Source organism: Anser anser, assembly GCF_964211835.1.
Source record: "Anser anser genome assembly, chromosome: 4".
NCBI classification, from domain to species: Eukaryota; Metazoa; Chordata; class Aves; order Anseriformes; family Anatidae; genus Anser; species Anser anser.
Genome location: NC_139724.1, coordinates 20,970,010 through 20,992,593, shown reverse-complemented (window position 1 = coordinate 20,992,593; position 22,584 = coordinate 20,970,010). Strand labels below are relative to the sequence as shown.

The 22,584-nt window shown below is 44.5% G+C and overlaps 1 long non-coding RNA gene across 1 annotated transcript; it reads right to left on the bottom strand.

The window, feature by feature from the left end:
- Positions 1-3,628: 3,628 nt before the first annotated feature.
- On the bottom strand, positions 3,629-21,424 carry LOC310898814. The gene is made up of 4 exons (XR_014583734.1): positions 20,621-21,424; positions 17,872-19,613; positions 7,468-7,509; positions 3,629-6,913 (listed from the first exon to the last, which is right to left on the bottom strand). It is a non-coding gene; the product is annotated as an uncharacterized lncRNA (long non-coding RNA).
- Positions 21,425-22,584: the final 1,160 nt, after the last annotated feature.

The following is a 22,584-nucleotide window of genomic DNA, read 5'->3' as shown; positions in this document are numbered from 1 at the left end:
TGATGAAAATCTCTCCCTTAGCTTCAACAGAGACTAGATTAGGATATAAATAATTCACAGTGGGAGCAGTGTATTGCCTGGAAGATCTATTGCTGCTTAGTGGGGTTTTATCTAAAGTAAGATGGCACCCATTTTCCACGCTGGTAGTTATATGTACTCTTTGTACAATCAGATATTAAATGCACCTATAATTTAAGAACGTTTATGTCTTAAAAGGTAAGTTCTCCAGTAAGTGAAAAATTCACCGCCACATCCAGAAACGATTCCCACAGTTTTACAGTGCCAATGCAAATGGGTATAAACAAAGTTTCTCTGACAATTTAAAGACTTCAGGTATCCGTACTCTTCGTGACAAAAGCAATTTCTCAAGGACGAGCTATTATTGAGCTTTTCCAGTGGTAGAGCACATATAACTTTATGTTCTTCCCACATTAAGCCCATATGATTGAATGTTCCTTACATACACGAGTTCATGCATGCACACACACATACGTATACACAGGAACTTGTCTGGACCCCAGCAGAAACAGTGCGGAAGAAGCAGATTTGCGAAGACCAGCCAAGCAGGGACTTTGCAACAGGACATGCGGATGGGAAAGGGCCTCCTCACCAACCTGGGCAGGCTCTGGCCAGAAAATGAGCACTCTAACTCCTGGGAAGCAGAACTCTATAGACACTTTTGTGGGGGGTGGTTTTGACTCATGTGAGACCACAACTGTAGAAGTAATTAAATATTTAATTATCCTTAAGTAGAAAAACAAAACGAATTTAAAATGAAAGGTCAAAAATACTGTTTCAAATTAATAGGAAGTTACTTGTATCTTTCATAAAACACTCCAATTTTAAAATGTATTTAATTACTTCTGTGCATTGAAATATTTCACAAATGATTCCCAGTCGAACAGACACAAGCTAAGTTTTGGTGCTCAGTACCTCAGTGAGCCTGACATTCTAGCCCTACTTCCACTGAAACCCCAAACAAATTTTCCCTGGCTTTCAACACAGCAAGGTTTGGTAAAAAGACAGGCCATCTCCAACCTGCTTAATATTTTCTCTTTCAGCCAGCAACTCGAAATCTTAAAACCCTAACAAAAAAAAAAAAAAAGAGTTCATTCTTCCTCCTTCCTTTTGGACACCCTCATTAGCTCAATGTACATTTGCTCATTCTTCCAGTAACTTTCTGGCACAAAAGTGTTCCAGCTTCTTAGTTAGGGAAAGTTTTTGTTTGGTTGGTTTTTTGTTTGTTTTCAATAAAACCTCATGTTGGGATCTGTTTTTTTTTCTTGGAAAGTGGGAAGAGGGCCAAGAGTGAGAAGATGCGGTCAGTAGGGAAAATGGAGGGGGATTTGCAGCCCCGTTAAATTCCCCTTTCTTCCCCAGCAGTTAAATTTCTGTCCAGCTTCCTTCTACACAGAAAAATTGATTCTTTTCCAAAGCAAGCAAATGGATTTTATTTCAGTCCTTCAGGTCATAGCAAGGCACTTGCTTGGGTATATTAGTCAGGATTAGTAATTCTCTTCCCTGTTCGCAAGTATTAGAAATAAATTTAGCACTCATATGCTCTGTTTCAGGACTGTTGTGAAACTTTCATTTTCAATATGATTCCAGCTTCTAGACCGTCATGTTCCTTTATCTGTTTTATTCATTCACAACTTGTGTGCCTGCGCTTGAGGCAGACTTATTTAGAAAGCACCGTGTATTTAATAATATTAAGCCTTCTACAAATTTCACAAGTGACAAGAATAGTTGGGTTGAGTGGAAAGAAACAAAATGTTAAACCAATATCCAAGTTTGTCAAATGACCCCAAAGGTGGGGAATATTCTCGTTTATAAGGACGCCACCTGAAAGTACATAGTGCAAATGAAATTCAGAAAGATTAAGGAGTGATGTTTAATCAAAAGGTCTCTGCACAACTTGGAAGCATGCTGTTGGCAATCTTACCCTGACTGAACAGGCTCGCAAATAAGCGTGGTACATAGAGACTATGCAGCTTATCAGTGTTTTAACATCATAACTAAAGCACCAGGCACCTAAGGGTACACCTATCCCAAACTTCTGCGAGCTATTTGTCATCATAATACGGGAGTGCTTTCCAGGCAACAGCAAAACCTTTGGATTGTGAATAGGAAGATCTTGTCAGGGCAAACACATTACTTACTGAGCATTTGTTTTAATGTCTTAATCATTGCTTACTAATTTGTTTTTTGTTCCAGGAGGGGTCTGTGTTTCGGCACCCTGCGCACCGCTCTCACACCACGGCCACGCTTCCCAGGAGGAACCTGGTCCCCTGCCACACAGCTGTCCCAGGACAGCTATGCCACATGTCCCACACCAGGACAACGGGGCAGTCCCCAGGTTAATGTTTGTTCTATAGCATTAGAAAAGATCAGGGCTATACATTTCCCCATAGTACCTTGGTATCTGTGGACCCAGCTGAAAGAGGCAGAGTATAAAGCAACATTTAATGGAGGCTCCTGTAGGGGGCTATGTTAGGTAACCAATAACAGGGCAGATCTGACACTGGCACTGCCGGGTAACCCCAGGCTGAATAAAAGCAAGCCAGCAAGGACTTTTGACACCAACACATTGGGTTACTTAAAAGCATCCACTTACTCTGCAACAGGGTAGCAGGGTCCCCTGGAGGGCCACTATCACATCTGGACTGGGAAGCTCTCCCACAGTGGCTCTCAGGAGCACGGCTGCCAACCAGGAGGGAGAAATCACAAATGACAGCTCTCAAGTGCAGCTGCTGGGTTAAGCCAGGTTAAAAGGAAAGAAAACCAAGGACTTTCTGCAAGCTAGGGAAAGTCATCGTTCTCGTGACAAAGCCTCCATCCCGAACCGTATTACGGAGGTTGGAGGATGAACCCCAGCCCAAGGAAACTTCCCAGAAGCTTTCCATTCAGGCTGCCCAAACCCTGCAGGCAGCTCGTATCCATCCTCACATGGTGCAGTAAAACACAGGAACCGTAGGTATGAAGTGAGTAAAAACTACCCACATGAATAAGCACTACAGAGATATCCCTGGGCTGGTGCTATCAGTGGTACAGGGCGATAAGAGGGTTGGCAAGCGTAGCCCGGAGCTGACACTCCACTTAAACAGACAAACCAGTCCAGATGGCTTTGAATAGCTGCCTATCCAGCGTTGTTCCACAGAACAAGCACAACCTGAGGAGCCCAGCGGACGCAGCTCCCTCTCTGCAGTCGCTAGGAGCTGGAGAGGTAGCACGGCTCAGCCTCCAGTGGCCATTTGTCACCTTGTCACAGCAGGACAGGGCTCAGCTCTTCAGGCAATGTTACTTATCAGTTTCTGTGCCCCACGTAGCAAGCTATGCATGAGCTGAGCATGGATTACCTGCAAGTGAGGAGCAGCAGATGGGTGATCAGCACAGACGTGCCTTTGCTTCAAGTTTCAAGCCAGCAGCACTGTGCTCACCTGGAGTGCTGTTCGCCACCCATTATTACTATTAGAAGATGGGGAGGTGGTTATTGCTATTCCTACCATCCTGCATGAAGGAAAAAGCTCCAGCTCCCGGGTGTTCTTCTAACATTGTCCTGCCCCTGCAGCACCCCATGCCTTGCACTGCCTCCAGGCCCTGTCAAATGCCAATAGTGTATGTCAGTGTATTTGACCCTTCCCCAGTTCCCTCAAGAAAGCAGGCAGCTTTCCCCTCAGAAAGTCTGAAAACATTCTTCTGAGGAGTCAGCCTAAACTCTTCCTGTAACCTCTAAATTCTGAAAGAAATTAGGACCAACAATGGTTATTTCCAGCAATCCCCTCTTCGACGTGAGCTGACCCCGAAGCAAAGCTCAGTCAGCCCCAAGCCTCCAAAGACACATGAAATCACTCTGACCCTTTGCAGTAACAGGTCCCTCTTTCCTGCAGTTCCCAGCTTCGCTTGCACATCAGTTTAATTTCTGAAGCCTCATATGTGCACAGGCATGCCATGCTGCTTGCACATATCACCTGTTGCAAGGCCAAGCGGCTGTGCACTATTTTGCTGGAAATGCTGTAGTATTAGCTCACTCAATATTATATTTTGGTGTCTTACATTCCTCAAATCTGTCTGTGGAAGGCAAGATTCAATCTGCACATCCAAAACGAGCATTGACTTCTATTAAACAGCACAAGGCTCAACAATCCCTGGGACACATGTGGTTTGGTGCCAAGCTTCCTTATTCCTTTTATACTCCCTTACCAGTTATACTGCCATTTTGCAGGAAATTCCCTTGAGTTTTTGTTAGGAAATGACCAGTGCTAAGTATCTTGGTGACTGATGAATTTTGAGTATATTGCCTGTATCTGTATCTCACATACGTAGAGTCTTTTACCACCAAAGTGTTTTAAACCCATCAGTAATAAACCCCCAGTAAGACAGGAGTGAGTAATAGAGTGCTAGGTTAGACCTGAACAGAGGTGGCCCCAAATGCCTTCAGACTGATAGGAAGGAATGTTCTGGCAACGTTACATTTAAGCAAGCAATCAACAACCTTAACAATTATTTATGACCTCCTCTCTATGGTAGGTCCCAGCAGGCTAAAATGCAAGCCTGGATTTTATTATGAAGGCTTTATCACCTTCAACAAAGCAAAACAAAACTCTCAAGCACACAGGAAGAAGCGTGCTCAGGGCTTGGGTAAGATGGATGAGAAATAAAGCTGTGCTGATATTCAGCTGGTTGTGGCATTTCGAACAGCACTGCAAAACTAGAAAAACCTAGAGGAAACATCCACAATGAGATAGGGGGCAATGTTTTAAGAGCACTGGCATAGTCCATCACACACAATTAGCCAGAGCAGAAGAAGAGAGGAGAGCAGGGCAGTGAAGGCAGCTGTAATTACATCTCCCAGCAAACCCGCAGCCTTCAGAGGTAGCACCCACCACCCTAACCCTAACCCTAACCCTCTATGAGCCCAGCTAATAGGAAAAACTCTGTGGCTACCCAAACAAAATGTTAGCTACAGCAACGTGTTGGAAGAAGGTATTCGAGTCACCCCTGCTCCCCTGGACTAGCTTTGTCAGTTCATTCAGTGAGGATTTCTGGTTCTTCCTTTGCATCATTACCCACTTACATCCAGGCACATGGGTTTGGTGTCTACAGACAGCAGAGCTGGGAATGTACAAGCCCTACCAAGTAATTTAAGGACGGCGGGTGGGAAGTTACTTTCCATTCTACCAGTACCTGCTAATTAGGTACCTCTTGCCCCCTTTCTCATTGACACAGGCACACGTAGTGGGAGGAGTTCACCAGCGGCTCAGCCCCACTCCCCCAAACCCACCCCATGCACACACAGCTCTCACCTTTCTGCACCAGCGACCACAGCCACCACGGGTGGAACATCTGCACTGACCTGACAGCACGGGGAAAAGTCCACTGAACCCCTGGCGCTTGCCCTCTCCTCTGGGTAAAAAAATCTACTTTGGGGTCAGTTCAAGGATTTTAAATGTTAGTAAGCTGGGAAGGGGAAAATGCTAAGGGTTAATTTGTTTCCAGGCTGGCTCTTCCCTCCTCTTCCTTGCTGGAGAGAGGAGCTAAGCACAGAAAGCCTTGTTTATATAGGTGTGTTTGCTCCAAGATGCAGCAAAGAAATGAGGAGTCCTGAGCTGCCCTCTGCAGCACAAAGACATCCCGATGCTAAAACCACCCGTGAGGAGGAATTCCTTTTGCTTCAGAGAAGTCTCGTGGTGTGAGGCTGGGCTGTGAGCTGTGACTACCTTACCCTGAGACCAAGCTGCCCTGCCAGGGCTTTAAGCACTCAGATGAGCTCAGCTGATTTACTGATGAGTATGGGAGGAAGGCAGAAAGCTTTCACTTCCATCAGAGAAACAAGGAGAGAGTAAGAAGCGAAAGCCCCCCATGCACTGCAGTAAGGCCAGCAAAAGTTTGGACACACCTGAAAAACCAGGCCACAAGTGCTGTACTTTAAAGGACCAGCTGCAGTTCTGAAAGAGGAGCAGATGTAACGCCTGATGCTGAAGTCAGGAATTTGGGAGATGAGGCAGCACCCGACCCTTGTACAGATCTAGATTATACAGCACGGTCAGTGACTTTACCGATAATTTGCTTTAAATATGAGGATTTAGTTTGGCCAATGGCCAGGTAGCAGCAGATATATAATCCAGCTTTTCCTTCAGACCCACTCTCAGTCAGCAGAGGGTTTCTCACCCCCTTACTCCCAGAAGCAGTGTTCCTGTTTGCCCTGTAACTCCAGGCATCAACCCCCCTGCTCACATCCTAACTTCTTTTCCCACACCAAGCTCTTGTCCCAGGCGCAGCACCAGCATGTTTTACACACCCCAGATTTCAGCCCTCATATCTGCCATCACCCTTTTGTCCCCTGCTCTGAGCAGCAGTCTGGACATGAGGAGGCAGATACAAGGGCTGAAAAAACTAAGAAACACACTGAGAAAAAGATTCCTAATTCCCTCCCCACTTCAGATCAGAGTTTGAACGACAAACTTCTGGGACAGAGGGCAACATCAGCACGATGCACTTCAGCAGCAGCTCTTTGAGGGACTGGGCATGCAGCATTCAAGGCACTGAGGGCATCCTGGGGTGAAACCAGGCTCTGACTCACACCGAGGTACAATCCCGGGACTAAGTCCCTAAGACAGACCTGCAGCGGCTGCCCGGACTAGGCGGGGGCTCCCCCCCGCATGGTGCAAGGGATCACCAGCCTGTTACGCATGTGATGGATGTAGTAATGGCAAAGAGGAAGCCCTGACCCAGCCTGTGTCAGCACAGGCTTCTGATATGTACAAAGGAGGAGAGCACCGCAGCTGCCCAGGGGGCAAGCCTGGCTCTGCCAGAGGAGGTGGATGTGGTGTGACTGAGCCAGCCTTGCAGCAGCTCCCTTTGAAGTCGGATATATCTTATTCCAAATCTTTGAAGAAAGTCACTTTTTTTCCCCCTGTGGAAAAGAGGGAAATCAGCTCCTAGTACTCTGCTCAACATCTTTTTTTTTTTTTCTTTCACAACCGTATTTCCTAATTTCCTCTCAGATCTTTAGCCACCACAGGAACAGCCCGAAGGCACGTACATCTTTGATTACATCAAGAGCACGGCTCCTTCAACAGCGCAGATCTTCGCTGGTATTTCACTGCGTTACCATCACTGGCAGAAAAGTCACGGCTTCAGAGTTACCCTCCTGAGGCCAGCTTTTTGCTGACACACACATGGGCCAAGCCAGGCCTGTTCCCAACTAAGTCACAGTGGTGCTGACTCGTCTGGGTTTCTGAAACTGCCCTGGGATTTAGCCCATAATGGCACTGCCCAGACATCTCAAATCACACAGTATCTGTGCATTTCACCGATTGGGAAAGAGGGGCAAAGAGAAGTGTGTGGATCTGCCTGCACAGCAAATGAATGGCAAGGACGTGAACAAAACCCAGCAAAGTTTACACCTCCATGCCTGCTACTGAGACTCACTGCTTCAATGAGAAGTGGCAAGATAAAAGTACCTACTTGTTCTCTGTTACTCCGGTGCTTTCTCAATAGAGAATAAGCCTGAAAAACAAACAAACAAACAAAAAAAACAAACAGGGATCTTAGCTTCTATTTCAAATTGAACAGATCAGCCCTATGTTTCAAACCTTCCCCGAAGTAATTCAGGGAAAGCTGGCACAATCCCATGTCAGTGCTGTCTTGGGTCACTGATGTCAATACCATGACACTCAAAAGAGCTGGCCCAGCTTATTTTGCCCAGAAAATTAAGGAGTTGTGCCATGTCCAGGCTGGTAAACGTGTTCCCTGGAAAACTTTATTACCCAACTGCTACATTAAAGAACACACACACACACAAAAATAAAAGATAGAAGAGATTCAAAGCAGAATAATATGAGTTCTCTAATTTGCTTAGCAATTGTCAGCTTTGACCTTTTTCACTACAAATGTGTGTGACATCTGAAAGTATTGCAACAGTGGTCTGAATAAAAAGTAGCCTTCCTGTTACTACTATAGCAATGACTTCTTTTTACTCCATTGTTGCTCACGGCTTGACGAATGCCCAAATTTCTTTTCTTGCATACATTGTTAGAAATGATGAAGTGATACGACAGCTCTGTAGACACATCATCAAGGCTAGCAGGTCTCACAGCAAAATCATGAGCTTGACCCTTGGCTTTCCCTATTTACTAATAAGTCATCGTTAAGACTTCTTACTTCTAAAGTTGTACTCAGACCTCTGTGTCCTCCATAACCTTGCAGGATTGCTGCTGTAATTGGAGCCAGAGCACAAAATGTGCTCCTTCACCTAAGGTATGGTGTATAACTACAGGAAGCAAAAGAAAGGATTCTCTTCTAATTGCCAAGAAAAATGTCTACAACATCTATGTTCAAGCAAAACCCAGGACAGGAGACAGTGCACTGCTGAGGATTTTTTGTTTCTTTAAACGGAATTATGTGATGAAGCTGATGTTTTATATGATGTCTCTCTATGAAGAAATAAATAAAAATTAAACACCTGAAGGCATGAAGCTAAGGCTGAATGTCCAGTGGCTAATGTCATCAACACCGACTAATGCATGACTGTGCTTTGCCTTACGTCAAACCGCAACACAAAGCCCTTCTGTGTCCTCTTCCTCGTGCAGCTCACCAGCAGCTTTCAGCAGCGCTTGCCCTTCCCCGGGTCAGCCTGAAGTAGGTCAGAGTTTATCTGGAGCGGGGAGGGACCACCTTTTCTGCTTTCTGTTTGCACGCTGCCAAGAGCAAGAAGATCCCTATCTGCAATCAGGGGCTCTTCAAAGCTGTAAAAACAAGACACTGTAGGAATCTGTCAGACATGCTCGCATAAATCCAGAAAACCTCCCTGTAGTTAACGATGATTGAATGATGAGATGCAAATTTGGGAATTTGGGATAAAGAAAACAGACTTAGACTGCCCCTTGCATCTACAGACCCCCAGGACAACGACAGTGAGCTCCAGGAACTATTCTGCCTTCACACTGATCAGCACAAATCTGGGTCCAGCCTGGAGTTACAGTGGTGACACTTGGGTTTTATCTTTACATAAATTAATTTTTCTGGTAAATTTGGGAAAGGCGGGTGTGTCACTTGTGTTGGAAAATTTAAAAAAAAAAAGTGAATTCTAACTCATTTGAATTTGAATTTGAGATATTTCGGAAGCTTGTTCAAATTATTATTTTCCAGGGTGAAGCCTCCATCCTACACTGGTCCACTATGGACAGACCTCCTGGCCAGCACAAAGACCTTCTGGAGTCTCAGGAAGAGAAAATGGCAGAAGGAGGCAGAGCTAAATGAGCAGCAGCGCTTGCCTTCAGTGACCGACTGACAATGACACGGTGCCACGAGAAGATGTAGTGGAGGCCACACAAAGCTCAGATGAAGACGGCAGCAAAAGGATTCCTAGAGCGAGGTTTGGGTAAAAATGGGAAAGGATGGACACTTGTGTGATAAGCACAACCTTCAGGTGGTATTCCCTGGCCAGTTGTCCCACTGCAGGAGCAGGCTTGGGACGCCACTGAGCTGAGCACAGGATGAGCAGCAGAGGTTACTACAGGAACAACAGGTTTCTGGGGAAAAAGCCTAAGAGCCTGCTCTTAGATTTGAGTTGCACCTGAAAAATACTGGGGGAGGGTGGGCAGGAAAGAGGGAAAGGAAGTCAAATGCAGCCCCACGGGATGTAAAGGAAAAGTAAGTAAATGTAAATTTAGTTTATGCATACAGCATCGTTTCCTGACCTGATTTGCTCACAAGCAGAATATGAGTCATGTTCATTTTGAACAGAAACATTTTCTTAAAGCAAACAACAAAGCCACACAAAATTCCTAATAAATAAAAATAATATAATAAACTGAACATCTGCATTCTTCAGAAGATCTTACAAATCCTTCCAGGTTACTAATAAAGTAACTGAGGCCAGTTCCTTGCATACTTGATGTTCAGTGGTGTTTACAAAAATCTGCAAAGTGACAGCACTGGTTAACAGGAGGTTCAAAAATGTCAGGGAGTTAAGTGCACACCGTGGGCACCTTCCTGTCATTTGAAAGCCAGCAGCCCTCCTTTGGATGTGACCACGTTATGGCCAGGTGGAAAAAAAAATAAATAAATAAGAAAGAAAGAGAGAGGGAAAATAAAAAGCTGCATGTTTTGAATGCCACCAAAGGGTCATTTTGGTACAACTCATCAGGAGGCAGGAGTGCAAGTGTACAATAATTCTAGGATTATAACACAGCCCAGAGGAATTTTGGACACAAACACATTTCTACTTTTCTGCTTTGCAGAAAATAATGCCGCTGTGCTGAAGACATCCCGTTGGCCTGCCACTTAGAAGGACAGATACTACATGGGAATTTATATAATAAAGTAGCTGCCGACAGAAGTTGGTGTAAATGTCTGTAATCCACACCACCGCAGCTACTTGGCTATTACTCTTTTATGTAAGCAACATGCAGTGATGGCCAAAACCAAAGCCCTAGCAGAATAATCAGTAGACAAAACTCACACCAAAGCAGGAGAGGGTAAAACCTGTATCCAGAAAAAGTCATGCATAAAGTGATTTCAAATCCTTTCATACAATTGTTTGTTTTAAAGACATAAGCTCCACTCCAGCCAAAACCCATCCAAAAAAAAAAAAAAAAAAAGAAAAAGATTAGGAAATCTCTGTTTTTATGGCAGGTGGGTGACATCTGCACCGTACTCCGGTCTCCAAAGTGTGCCAGAAGGTGCTGCAGCGCGGAGCCGCAGCCCCCCGGGCCCTCAGCCCTGCCTTGGTGAGGCTGTGCTCAGCAAGCTAACTCCTCCCCAGCTTTTAGCAATTACGTGCAAGGAAGCTGGAATCAGAGTGTCCAAAAGCACGTTAAGAAAACCCAAATAAATTCAAAACGTACTTGCTAATACCTTACCATCCCACCAAGCTGCTGTGATAGGCCTTGACTTCTGGTTTAGTTCCTCTGTAATTGCTGGGTATGTGAATCCTGCTCTTGCAAACAATATACCTCAAGGGGAATAAACCTGTTGCCTGCAGTCAGATTACTTTCATGAATAAGGGTTTCTGAATAGTGCCCTTAATCAGAAAATGACTGAAGACAAGAAAGTCTACACAGACTAGACCAGAAAGAGAGGGAGTTACAGTTCAGTTTTCAACCTCATTTCACGTGGATCACCATCACATGGCTTTTCTTCCCACAGATACAAAGACACATTATTATTGCTTACAAAAAAGGTGTACAATAATCTATGGCTTAATAAAGATGAATTTTTAAAAGTTACTTGGCCCAGGAAGAGAGACTCTACAAGGAAGAGTCTCCCTACCCACTGCCTACGGAAATTTATATAAATATTAGTCACCCACTATTTTTAGGCAGATTTTATCACTAGTTCATTAAACACCTATTAAGTCATATATATATACACATAAATATATGATATAAATAATACATACGGTCATATATGGTATGCATAATCTATGTAGTCATAGATACCTGCATATACATAAAAATCAGACTAATGTTTTTGTAATATCCATTAGCAGTCTACAGAAACCACAGATTCACCAAGGTCAAGCGCTCATTTTCCTACAGCACTCCTTCCTAAGGAAAAGTCATCTCAGATGGTAAAGCTGGACTGGGGATTATCTTTATGCAGCCAGATCTTGGCTGCGTGACAGAAAAAATTAAAGGAGCCTGCTGATCAGCTAAAATACTACGGCTCAAACTATGCCTGGATGACAGCCAAAGTCTTGGAATTGTTTTGCCATGAAATCTCCTTTAAGGCAGGAAGAACAGGAAAGTTTTCAGACTGGAAGAGGTTCCGTGATGAAAAGCTTGGAAATCAAGCCCATTATTCACATCCAATCAAACCTGCCCCTCCCTGCCCCTCGCTCCCCCTCCGTCCCCAGCACGGGCATGCCCATGCATACAAGTGCACCCCACACACCACGCATGCTCTGTGCCTCCTGCACGCTTTTGGAAGTTGTTTTCGACCCGCTGTGCAGTATTTAATTCAAAGCTACGCTGTGGGTTTGCTGTTCGGGTGAGCTATGCTTCGTTCGCACACCACAGGTCTTGCAGACAGCCATCTCCTACAGTAACTTCTCTGCCACCACAAGCCTCCTGGCTCCTAAGGGTGCTGCAGAGAGGCTCAGCTTGCCTTTTTCCTTCTCTTCCCACATGTCAGCCTTGGTGTACAGTTACATTTCCAACATCACAGGCTTACCTCACCCTTGGTTTCTGTGCAGTCAGTACGGCACAGATACGCATTTACAGCTGATGCTGTATAGAACTGTACTACCTTGTGGCCACCGAGCGTACCGCGGGGAGCTTCCCATGGCTGCTGGTGGTGGTGAATTACTGCAGTCACGCTCTCACTGAAGCCCGAGTAAGAACACAGCCCAGGGTCTGATCCTGGGAACTGCAGGCAACCAAAAAGCAGAGCCTGCACAGCTGTGAAATGCCCCCTGGAGCAGAGTATTTAACTGGCTTTCCTCACCCGGGACACCCAAGGAGTTCCCCGCATCCCTACCCAGACCCATGTTTAGCTGAGCACATGCCCTTTGTGCCCAGCAAGGGCAGGATGTGGTGCAGAAGCAGCCCCAGTGCTTGCAGGAACACTTGCTGATCCCATCTTTGCTTCCACATGAAACGTTTGAGAGGTTTTCACAAGACTAGCTTGTCACCACCCAAGGTATTAGACTGGTTTCACAATACAATAAACCTAGTTTCATGGCTCCTGTTATTGAATTAAAACTACCTTGCATCAGATGGCAGCAGTGTTAGCTCTGCTATGTCAGATTTCTTTCTGGGGTTACAAGCCACCACCTCAGCGGCAGGCTTTAGGGCAGCACAGGTACGCTCCCGACACCCTTCTCGCTAGCTCCAAAGAGCAAGGATACCACGAGCTCCATGCCAGCTGCTCTGGCTCATTTGAGGGACATGCAGTTTATGTCCTCGGCTGATCTGGGCTGACGTTGCCGGAGCAGCTGCTTTCGTCTGCGTGAGCCACGCTGAGCACAAGCCTCCTGAGACCACTCTGCAAGGCCACTGCCACTGACACCAGACACTGCCACAAGTGCTCCAGCATTGCTATCTGATTTGAATCCCCGTCTGATCAAGCCTGTCTCACACCCTACTTTCCCTCCCTCCCTCCCACATAATCACCAACAACTTACACTGGATCTTAACTCTAAATTTCAAGCAAGCTGTTCTTTCCCCACCTCCCCAGAAGTGTTGTAATCGCCACCTGTAGAAAAGAAACTGCATTAAAGGATTCCTTGGTGCATTGTACAGGATTGCCATACAGCTTTTAGACCAACAGATGTGGAGAAAATAATTTCAAATGAATATGTAGAGACCATTAGTCTCCGAGTTATTTTTGTTCCATGCTTGAGAGGTCAAGACAATATTCATACATGCACATGGCAGGGAACACAGCAGGGGACTTGGCCACCGAAGGTTAAGTGTGACTGAGGGAAATTTAGCAAGCCTTTGGTCTGTGCCACATCCATACTGAGCAACATATAGGCAATTTCATAATTAGGGTTTTATCCAACCATCCTAGGAATACTTGCAGCCACTACGGAACTGCTGAAGCTGACACCCAGCTCCTCATGGCTCTGAGAGCTGAGGAGCTCGCTAGGAGCCCAATCAGAGATAACTCACAGCTACTGAACATCTCCCTGGAAAGCCGTGGAAGGCAAAGTATACCTGCCTGGGCTCACAGCAAGCCATATCTCCATACTGCCATCAGCTGCTTGATCTCACCTTGTCCCTTCAGCCATTGGGAGGAAAAGAGTCTGCAGAAAAGGTAAGACGGCTCTTGCAGCTCTGAAAGAGAGCTGGACGAGGAACAAGCTATGCATTCCTCCTTGACCTGAATCCCCTGTGTACCTTCCCTTGTTGCCCAGGCAGCATATTCTTGCCAACAGCCAGGCCTGATCTTGTGAAGAACATCATACAGGTTTTGACAAGCCTTTCTTATGAAAGTCCTTCAGCATACATCGTTATATGTTTTATTTTCAAGCAACTCTGTCGCATTGCAGAATCATCAGAATCCATTGATTTTATGAACATATATCCTATAATATAATATACTTCATCATCATACAGATCATATGCACAAAACCAAACAGCCACCAACTCCTCAGAACAAATCCAACCAAAATGTACAGAAACAGACAAAAAAAAAATTCAGACACATAATCACTAGCAAAAAAAAAAAAAAAAGATTTCACAGGACAACTCACCTACATCTGGCTTCTCCAGCCTAACCTTCTAAAAAGGCCTACAGAAGACCTTCAAAAATGAATGTATGAACTAAATTTAATGACTCTAATAGCTACTAAATATGCCAGACTGAGAGAGACAGTGGTTTCACAGCACGTCACTTTGCCATCTACTGTCACAGGTGATGTCTCTCCAATCCCTTCTACTCAACATGAACTCATGATGTTATCACTTTTCTGTTAACAGCTTTCTGTGTTCTACAGTTTTGTTTGTTTGTTTTTTGAAAATATTGGTTAGTTGATTAGTCTAATTAAGTTAGCTCAGAGTAACAGATTCTGAGCTGTAACGTTTGAGGCTTGCAGCTTGTGCTTTATGCATAAAGGATGTATGTGCCTGAGAGTTTACCTTCTTTTTCCAATATTACCCATTGGCTCAAGAGAAGACACCTAGCTCTTACAACAGCTCTTGCTTCTCTCCTGTATTTCCCAAATTTAACATCACATTTTCAGATAGATTTTTGAGAGTAAGCAGTATATATATCTATACAATTGTTATAACAACATGGAAGTCCGTACATATCGCTGGACCACACTGTGCAGAATATCCTAAAGACTGATTTGAATATATATTGCTGGTATAGTTGAAGATCAATGATCTTGAATGCTCTCCCTCAGTCTTCTTCATCTTCTAGTTCTTGGAAAGGTAACATTGCTTTAGTACACGGACAATATTCAGCAATATTCAGTGGGAGGTTTGAGAAAGATAGGTGTTTGACCATCTTTGCATTTTCTTGTTACAAGTCTCTAAATGCATTCATGTTCCAAATAATACCAGACCACAGATGAGCTGGGTGGTAACTTCCAGTCATGTCACTGCTGTAGTCTTTGAAAACGAGCTTCCAAGCCAAGTGCATTTAAGTACCCTAGACTTACAGGGAAACCACTGAAGCCCCCAGCAATAAAAAGTGCTAAGGACTCCCTTTGACTCACTGGAGTGTGTCGACTCACTGGAAGTGTTTTTTCTGAAGCATGCAAGTTATGTGTCCTACTAAGGCACGATACCCTGCAACAAACTCTTGCTCCACTGGGAAGAAATCCCAGCTAGCGTAACACATTTTTCAGATTTTTCTGCCATTCATCCCCAGGGCAGTGAGTGGAAAGGGTGGGGTGGCCACACCACTCTTCCGAGTAGCAGAGCTCAGCTGTTCTGTGATATCTGTCTCTCCTGGTCCACTCTGGATTAGGATGGCACAGATTTTTCAATGGGTAGATTGGCCAACTAATGGTACATGACAATAGGCATGGACCACTTCCAAAGATACAAACTTCAGCATCTTGGGCAAGTTTTTATAACATTCTCAGAGGTACTAGGGGGAAATTGCCTCTTTTCCTGACCTCCTGCTCTCATGAATCCTGCTTTTTCCTGAAACCTGCTTGGTGCAGGGGATTCTTTCTGTTGCAAGAAGAGCACTAAATTTCTGGAGTTGATCAATTATTGACAGCTCTTCTGTCATGCTTGACTTGCTTTTATATTAAGTCGCATACTTGCTAGGAGTATTTTGTTTATGAAGTTATTTTACTGCTTTGTGACTCCTTTTTGATCCTGAATATCCTCTGAAAACAAATACTCCATTTGAATGCCTTGTCTGTCTTTTGAAACATGCAGAATCACTCTTTACAAATGGTCCCAAAGGCAATGCCCTTAAGTGCTGTTTATTTCCTCTGAGCTCCACTAACTAAGGTTGTCTGAGTCACGGACTGTCTGCCTGCTTAAGTCTGCACTTTAACTATCACCCCTGTGTGCTGAAGTCCAGTGTTGCAAGTCCAACAGCTTTTGTTACCTTCTTACGTATGGCCAGAGGTTTGACTTTGCTCCGGCAGCCTTGCTTTATCAATCGCACCTAGCTGGTCCTGAGTGCTCAGCATTTCTTAGCAGTCTAGACAAAGCTGAATTTTGCTTGCTCTGAAGATGAAGCAGAGTAGTACTGGAGGATGAAGCAACACAGCACTTTGCCCTCCCCTTTGGAGGGGTCAAAATCCAACCTTACAGCTGTGGCAGAAGGGCTGGGACAGACACTGCTCTCTCAGAGAGGTTCGTGGTACTACGCCCAAGTGAGCCGCCTGATCCCAGCAACAGCAGGCCGGGGCCTAGTTCAGCTCTTTGCATGCTTACGTGCCTGCAGTATTCAGCCCGTTTTTGTTCCTCTTCTCGTCCCCTGCAAAATACATACACACAGTGCTGCTGGCCTGGGGAGGAGAGAGAAGGGAGGAGAGAGCTCACTGCAGCCCCGCAGGCTTGGCACCTCGCCACTCACATCACCCTCACGTGATGAGGTGGAGTCCATCGCCCTGGCCTCCCCGGCCCCGCTCCAGAATGCCATTCTTCCACCCACATCCAACCCCTTGTGGGCAGCTGTCAGTTCTGTCTGTATCTAGTGCCAGATTTGGATAGCTCCATTCCTCGGACTACCAAATAGTTTAACATACCGTAAAGGGGCAGGAATTCAGGTATGACGCCGAGACTTAGGTTTATCTAGGGACTCCTGCCCATGATGCTCAGTATCAGTTTTCCCCTTCCCTAAAACTGACTAATAGCCAAGTTCTCTTTTGCAGACCACTGTGCTGCTACCAGCTAGCAATGATGAGGTACTCTGATAACCTGGTAGCAGAGGCCACAGAAAAGACATCTATTTACTCCAGTCCTCAGAGGGATCATCTTCCCTGATATACTGACTGCCTTTGTAGTTGATAGGGCATGACATTATTTTTATGCTTACATATGATCGTCCTTATCACTGTCAAGGCATTTTGACACAGTATGGTGCAAACAGACACGTTGCTGCATGAAAACCGAAAGCTGGTCTGCACAAAGAAATCAAGTTCATCAGACTAAGCAGCTTTCAGATCGGTTTCATTTGGTATATGCTTAAGAATAGTTAGGCTGGCATCACATCATGCGCTGGTACCAGAGTATTCACACAAAGGAACTCAGTTGAGCTACTACATACTAGCAGATACTATTTTATTAAATTAGATTTCATCTCAAAGAGGGGTTGAGAAAGAGAATGGAAATGGGGTACTAGGCCTTTATCATTCTCTGCATCTTTTCTGTATTGTTAGGCTGGTTTGTGTAATGGTTATATGATTATTCTTGCAAAACTAATTTTAATTCGCTGCATAATCTGATTTGTTTACTTTGCTTCCAAAGCTGAGTGCAACCTGTTGGTGTATGTGTTCTCAACAGTAGGGCTGTCCTACATGTCATCACAGGTATGTTTTATCTTAAAGCTAGCATCTACACATTTATTTTCTTTCCCCAGCCAGTCACAGGAGAATGGCTTCAGAGAGACAGAAAGAAAATAGTTGTTCTCATTAAGAGTCACAAGGGAACAGGAAAAACTTCAAAGTATATGGACCATGAGGTCAAAACTGAACACAGACATTGTTTTGTTTGTAAAGTCCAAAATGATCACAAATGATGCCAAAAAACAACACACTTTGGCTCAAAGAGTATCACTACATTTGAAAATGAGACAAGAAAAGGATTCTTAAGCACACCAGGTTTCTGCCTTCAAGCTAGACTTACAAAGACAAATATACCCTGACCTGAAAAGCCAGTATAGTATCTAATTTTTCTCACACTTCTCATCTTAGATCAAACCCAAGAAAGAGAGGAGAACAAAACAGACCTACAGAGGTGGATAGTCTCTGCTGTGCTGCTGCTGCTGCTGCTGCTGCTGCTGCTGCTGCTGCTGCTGCTGCTGCTGCTTGCAACCCCCACTGTCTCCATCATCCTTACATAGCCCAGTGCAATCTCTTCTCTGTTGCGCTGTTATCTGAACTTCACCCAGCTCTTCCCCATCAGCCTTCTGATTCAAGATTTTTCTTCCTCTGTCTCCTCAATTTGTCACAATCATCCATAGCAATAGTCATTTTATGCTTTAGGAACCACCCCTTCCCTCAGCTGTATGTGCTATCATCATCATCACAACTTCATTCAATTCACAGCCTTTTTTTTTCAAATCTTATGTTCAAAAGAAGGGTGTTAAGTTAGGATGTCCTTTGCAAACAGTGTCCTCTCTGGTTCCACAGGTAATTATATGCATAGGTATTGTTGCTTTTTGGCTGCCATCTCCTGGTGGCAACCCCTAGTCTCTCTCCTGAGACACTGCCTCACCCTGCAAGATCTGGTCTGCAAGCAATGGTTATGTTTCAGCCCTTTCTTGGGTTCACCTCTTTTCCATTAGCATGGTACTATTTCTCACTGCTCTGTAGCCTCTTCTGCTTTTGATTCCTTCTCTCTTCCTTCCCACTCCACCTTTTCTTCCGCTAAGCCAGTCCTACTAGTTCATTGACAGGCATAACATGGATTGATGCTGCAGACCATCTCTGAGAGAAATCCTGTAGCAAGGACAGACGATCTTCCACATGACTAGTGTTCCCTCTTCTTCCAGTGACACCATCTCCCTCAGTTTGGCCCCTGCATCTAACATGAAGCCTTTCCACCAGTCTTCTTTGCACAAGACCTTGTTGATTTCATCCAAGAAAATTTAAACATGTGAACTTCCACAACTCCCCTTTCATCCTCCCATGTCACCAGGTCAGAAATTTCTCATCTTCTCAAGGGCTTATTGTGCTTTCAGCCTAAGACTTAGCTTGCTTCCAGCCACCGCTTCTCAACAACAAAACAAAACAAAAAACAATCCCTCTCCAAAACCAAACAAAACCTGTCAGCCAGACCATAATTAACAACAATATATTGTACAACAACAACAAATGTCACCTATGGCACAACATTTCGTATCTTGACTGCTTTACATAAGGAGAGATTACCCTCCTATTTTGTCTATCAGTATCTGTTTTACTCAACTCTCTCACTGGCCCACAGGTTAGGTGGCAGAAAAGAAGACTGCTCGGGTATCTTAAGGTGGATAAGCAGAATGGCATTATTCCCTGAAGGCAACAGGCTTCATGATGGAAATAATTTTGTCTTAATAACTATTGTTTTAATTCTGAACTCAATACACAAAGATTTCAGACCTGTGATCTGTAGGTCACTGTGCTTTTTCACGCAGCTCAGTAAAACTAGGCATGAAGTTGCATCAGTTCCAACAGTTTCAGGCCTCCACCTCGCCATTTACTCATGACGGCATTTTCTTTTTCTTTTTGACGTTTTCAACACAAGAGTTCACCCTCTCACTCCAAACTATGCTTTCAAACTAAATTTAATTTTAAATAGTCTGAAAGCAAAAAGGAGTGTATTGTTCAAACCAGCGCAGATTTGCAGGATCTCTCTTTCAGCAAAAAAAAAAATGAAGCCAAAATTACTCCCATCTCTTCATCTTTTTCCCACTCTCACCAAACCAAAAAAATATTTTTAGCACAACTGTCTCAGTCTGAACAGTTCATCATCTTCTGCTGCTTTCCAGTGCTACAAAACAAGAGACAGATTTTAACATTATTTTCCCACCCACACCACTGGTGCCATTGCCCCAGGTATCACGCCACCAGCAGCCTGTATTACTGAAAGCTACTGGAGGAGAGATATGGGACAATCTCTCCAACAAGGAATGGTCCTCCAAGGGCTGTCCCAGTTTCCAGCAGCTAAGAGCAGATCTGCTGGTGAGGGGCTGTGCAGGAGGCAGCTGGGCAGCGCTGGCTTCCCTGGGTTCCTGGAGCCCCTGGTGGCCCTTTGCCTTGTCACGCCATACATTTATGTGAGCACATCTTGTTGGCACTGTGCTCCGCCTAAACACAGACTTGGGTTACGTGCCAGAGGGCTCCTCCAAAGCTGCTCAGGCAGATCTGGGAGATGTCCCTGCAAACGCACAGAACCACACACTTGCATGAATGCTAGGTAAAACAACCACTGCATTCCAAAAAAATGAAATCGGCATGTAGAGTTGCAGGGTGCCTCTCTTCCATCAACCCACTCTGCAATAGCAATGTGTTATTCTTGCCTACTGCTGTTGTCTGTCTATTGACTCGCATGCTGATGAGAGAATGCTCCCTGCTCACTTCACTTCTGCGGTCTGATATTCCCCAAGCATTTGGCCCTATTCCTATGGCCTGTGCGTGCAGCAGCCAAGACATTTCAGGTGCCCTTCCCACAACTATTCATCAGCTCTTGCTCAGTTTCTGTGAGCAGACAGGGTCATGTCGATGAAACTTGGCGTGGATGTAAGCTGCATTTTAAACACAGCATTCAGCAGAAGACATCTGCTTGGTATCGTGGCCTGGCAAATCACTTTAAACCTGTGCAAATACACCAGGCTGGGCTCCCTTCGCTGGGTCACTACCGACATAGGTAAGAGGGGCATGGTAAGGCGTCCCATGTTTCTCTTGTGACCTTTCCACTTGCTGGGGCTCCGGCAGACAAAGTTTGTCTGGACCTTGCCTTGTCCTCTTCGCACTCCCAGCACGGTGTCGGAGACTCACCTCTGTCTGACTTGCAACATTGCTTTTTTTCCACAGCATTTCGTCAGATTGCTGTAGCAACTCAGGCCTATGCTGTCTCCCGATCTCTCTTTGCCAATCCCGTTGTGACACTGCGTCTTGGAGCAGTCTGTTCCTGTCCATAAACAATGGGCCTGCTTGAAGTGGTTGTATCCACAGCCTCTTGAGCTGCTAAGGCTGCAAAACGATGTGTGGGGGAAGACGGTGTTTTGCAGGTAACAAGTATACGTATTTTCTGGGAATACACCACGACTTTTTAATTGGAGTACATAGGGCAAAAGGAATCGTAGTTGTTATGGGAAAAGTTATGTAGGTAAAAGGTTAAAATAATGTTATTGGCTCGGGCTTCCCGCAAGAATGCAGGGAGTTATCTGAGATCAGAGTTAACCATTCACAAATGCTGAGGTGCCCCGAGGGGACAAAATAGGATCGCGCTGCTCTCATTGGTACAGATAATTAGAGGTTATTTGGGAGAGAATAATTGAGGCAAGAGATAATGCAGCAGAGAAGGGAGGAGGTTACACAAGCTGACTCTCATTTTCACAGTAATGGTATGACCTGCACAGGATGACCATTCAGTGATTCCACAGGAGCATACAAATGCATACCAAAAATTCAGGTCTCTCAGAAATACAACAAGCACAGTTTTTAATGAAAAACACAGGGGAACTTTCATGTTCTTGCATACTGCTAGTCACATCTGCGTGTTTCAACATGCTAACTTACCTGTGCCTCTCACTCTTGGCCCAGAGCCCACACAACCATAATTATACATATCATATTTTATAGGTGGCCTCATACATCTCAGGGTTAACCAGCTCAGACAGGGTTTACACAATCCAGCCATGGACTTCAGGAGCCCCTGTGCAGCCTTCTGGCAACTCAGTCCACCAAAATCCTTCTAACAGCCTGGATCCCAACCACAACATGTTCCAAACGTGCTGCTGAGGAAAATCGTATGCATCGTGCCATTTAATACAATTTTAACTCCATTATCCTTTAAAAATGCATCATACATGTCTACTGCTTGCAAAAGTTATCTGTACTATATCATTTGTAAAATCTGTAAATGATGCTATGGTTACATAAAAAAAGAGATTTACATAATTGCAGGAAAGCATAGACAGAGGGGCCCCAAAGCTGTTTTAGCACCATTTCATGATGACATTTTTAAAAACGTTTTTTCTTAAGCAGACTTAAGATTTAGAAACACACATTTGTTTTTAAAATCCCTTGTTATGTTTAGAGAATTTTTAGTGGAAATTTGAGGTAAAAATGCTGCTATTTTATCTAAAAATGCAAAGTTTGCACTGACTCAATCATGATAATATGTATTCAACAACTACTGATTTCAGTGACAGTTTCTTGAGTACCTACTGTAGAAGGTTAAGTATGTAGTTTAAAAGCTAATTTCAAAGCAAGTTAAAAAAAAATAAACAACAAAACAATCTAGAGATCACCACACATTTCTTGCTAGGAGAGTCTCTAGAGGCAAGGCATACATCAAAAGAAATACCTGGTATAAAATTCAGAAATGGCAGTACTTGTAGATATGGCATTTATATTACATTTTGTTTCTTTCCCCACCAGCAAAGGGGAAAAGAACTACCTGAAGCACAAGAGAAACAAAATAAGGAGGTGTGACAGTAGGTGGATCAATATTATTTTTCAGTGATGTAATGTCAAAATAACCCAGTTTTGCTTTCTGCATAAAGTGCTCTGCCCAACTCAAAGCAATCTATCAGTTTCATAAGCTTCTCCAAGGGGTTAGCCAGTTCCCCATGTTACCAACCCAAAAACATCAGTCCAGCCACAGTTTTTCCCCAGCTCAACTCCTCTAGCATCATTGCACCTCCTTCTTTTCTCCTGTCCTCGCTGGACTGCCCACCAGTTCTAAGCAGAGAGGACAAAAACAAGTCACTCCTGAACCCAGAAAAAGAAACCAG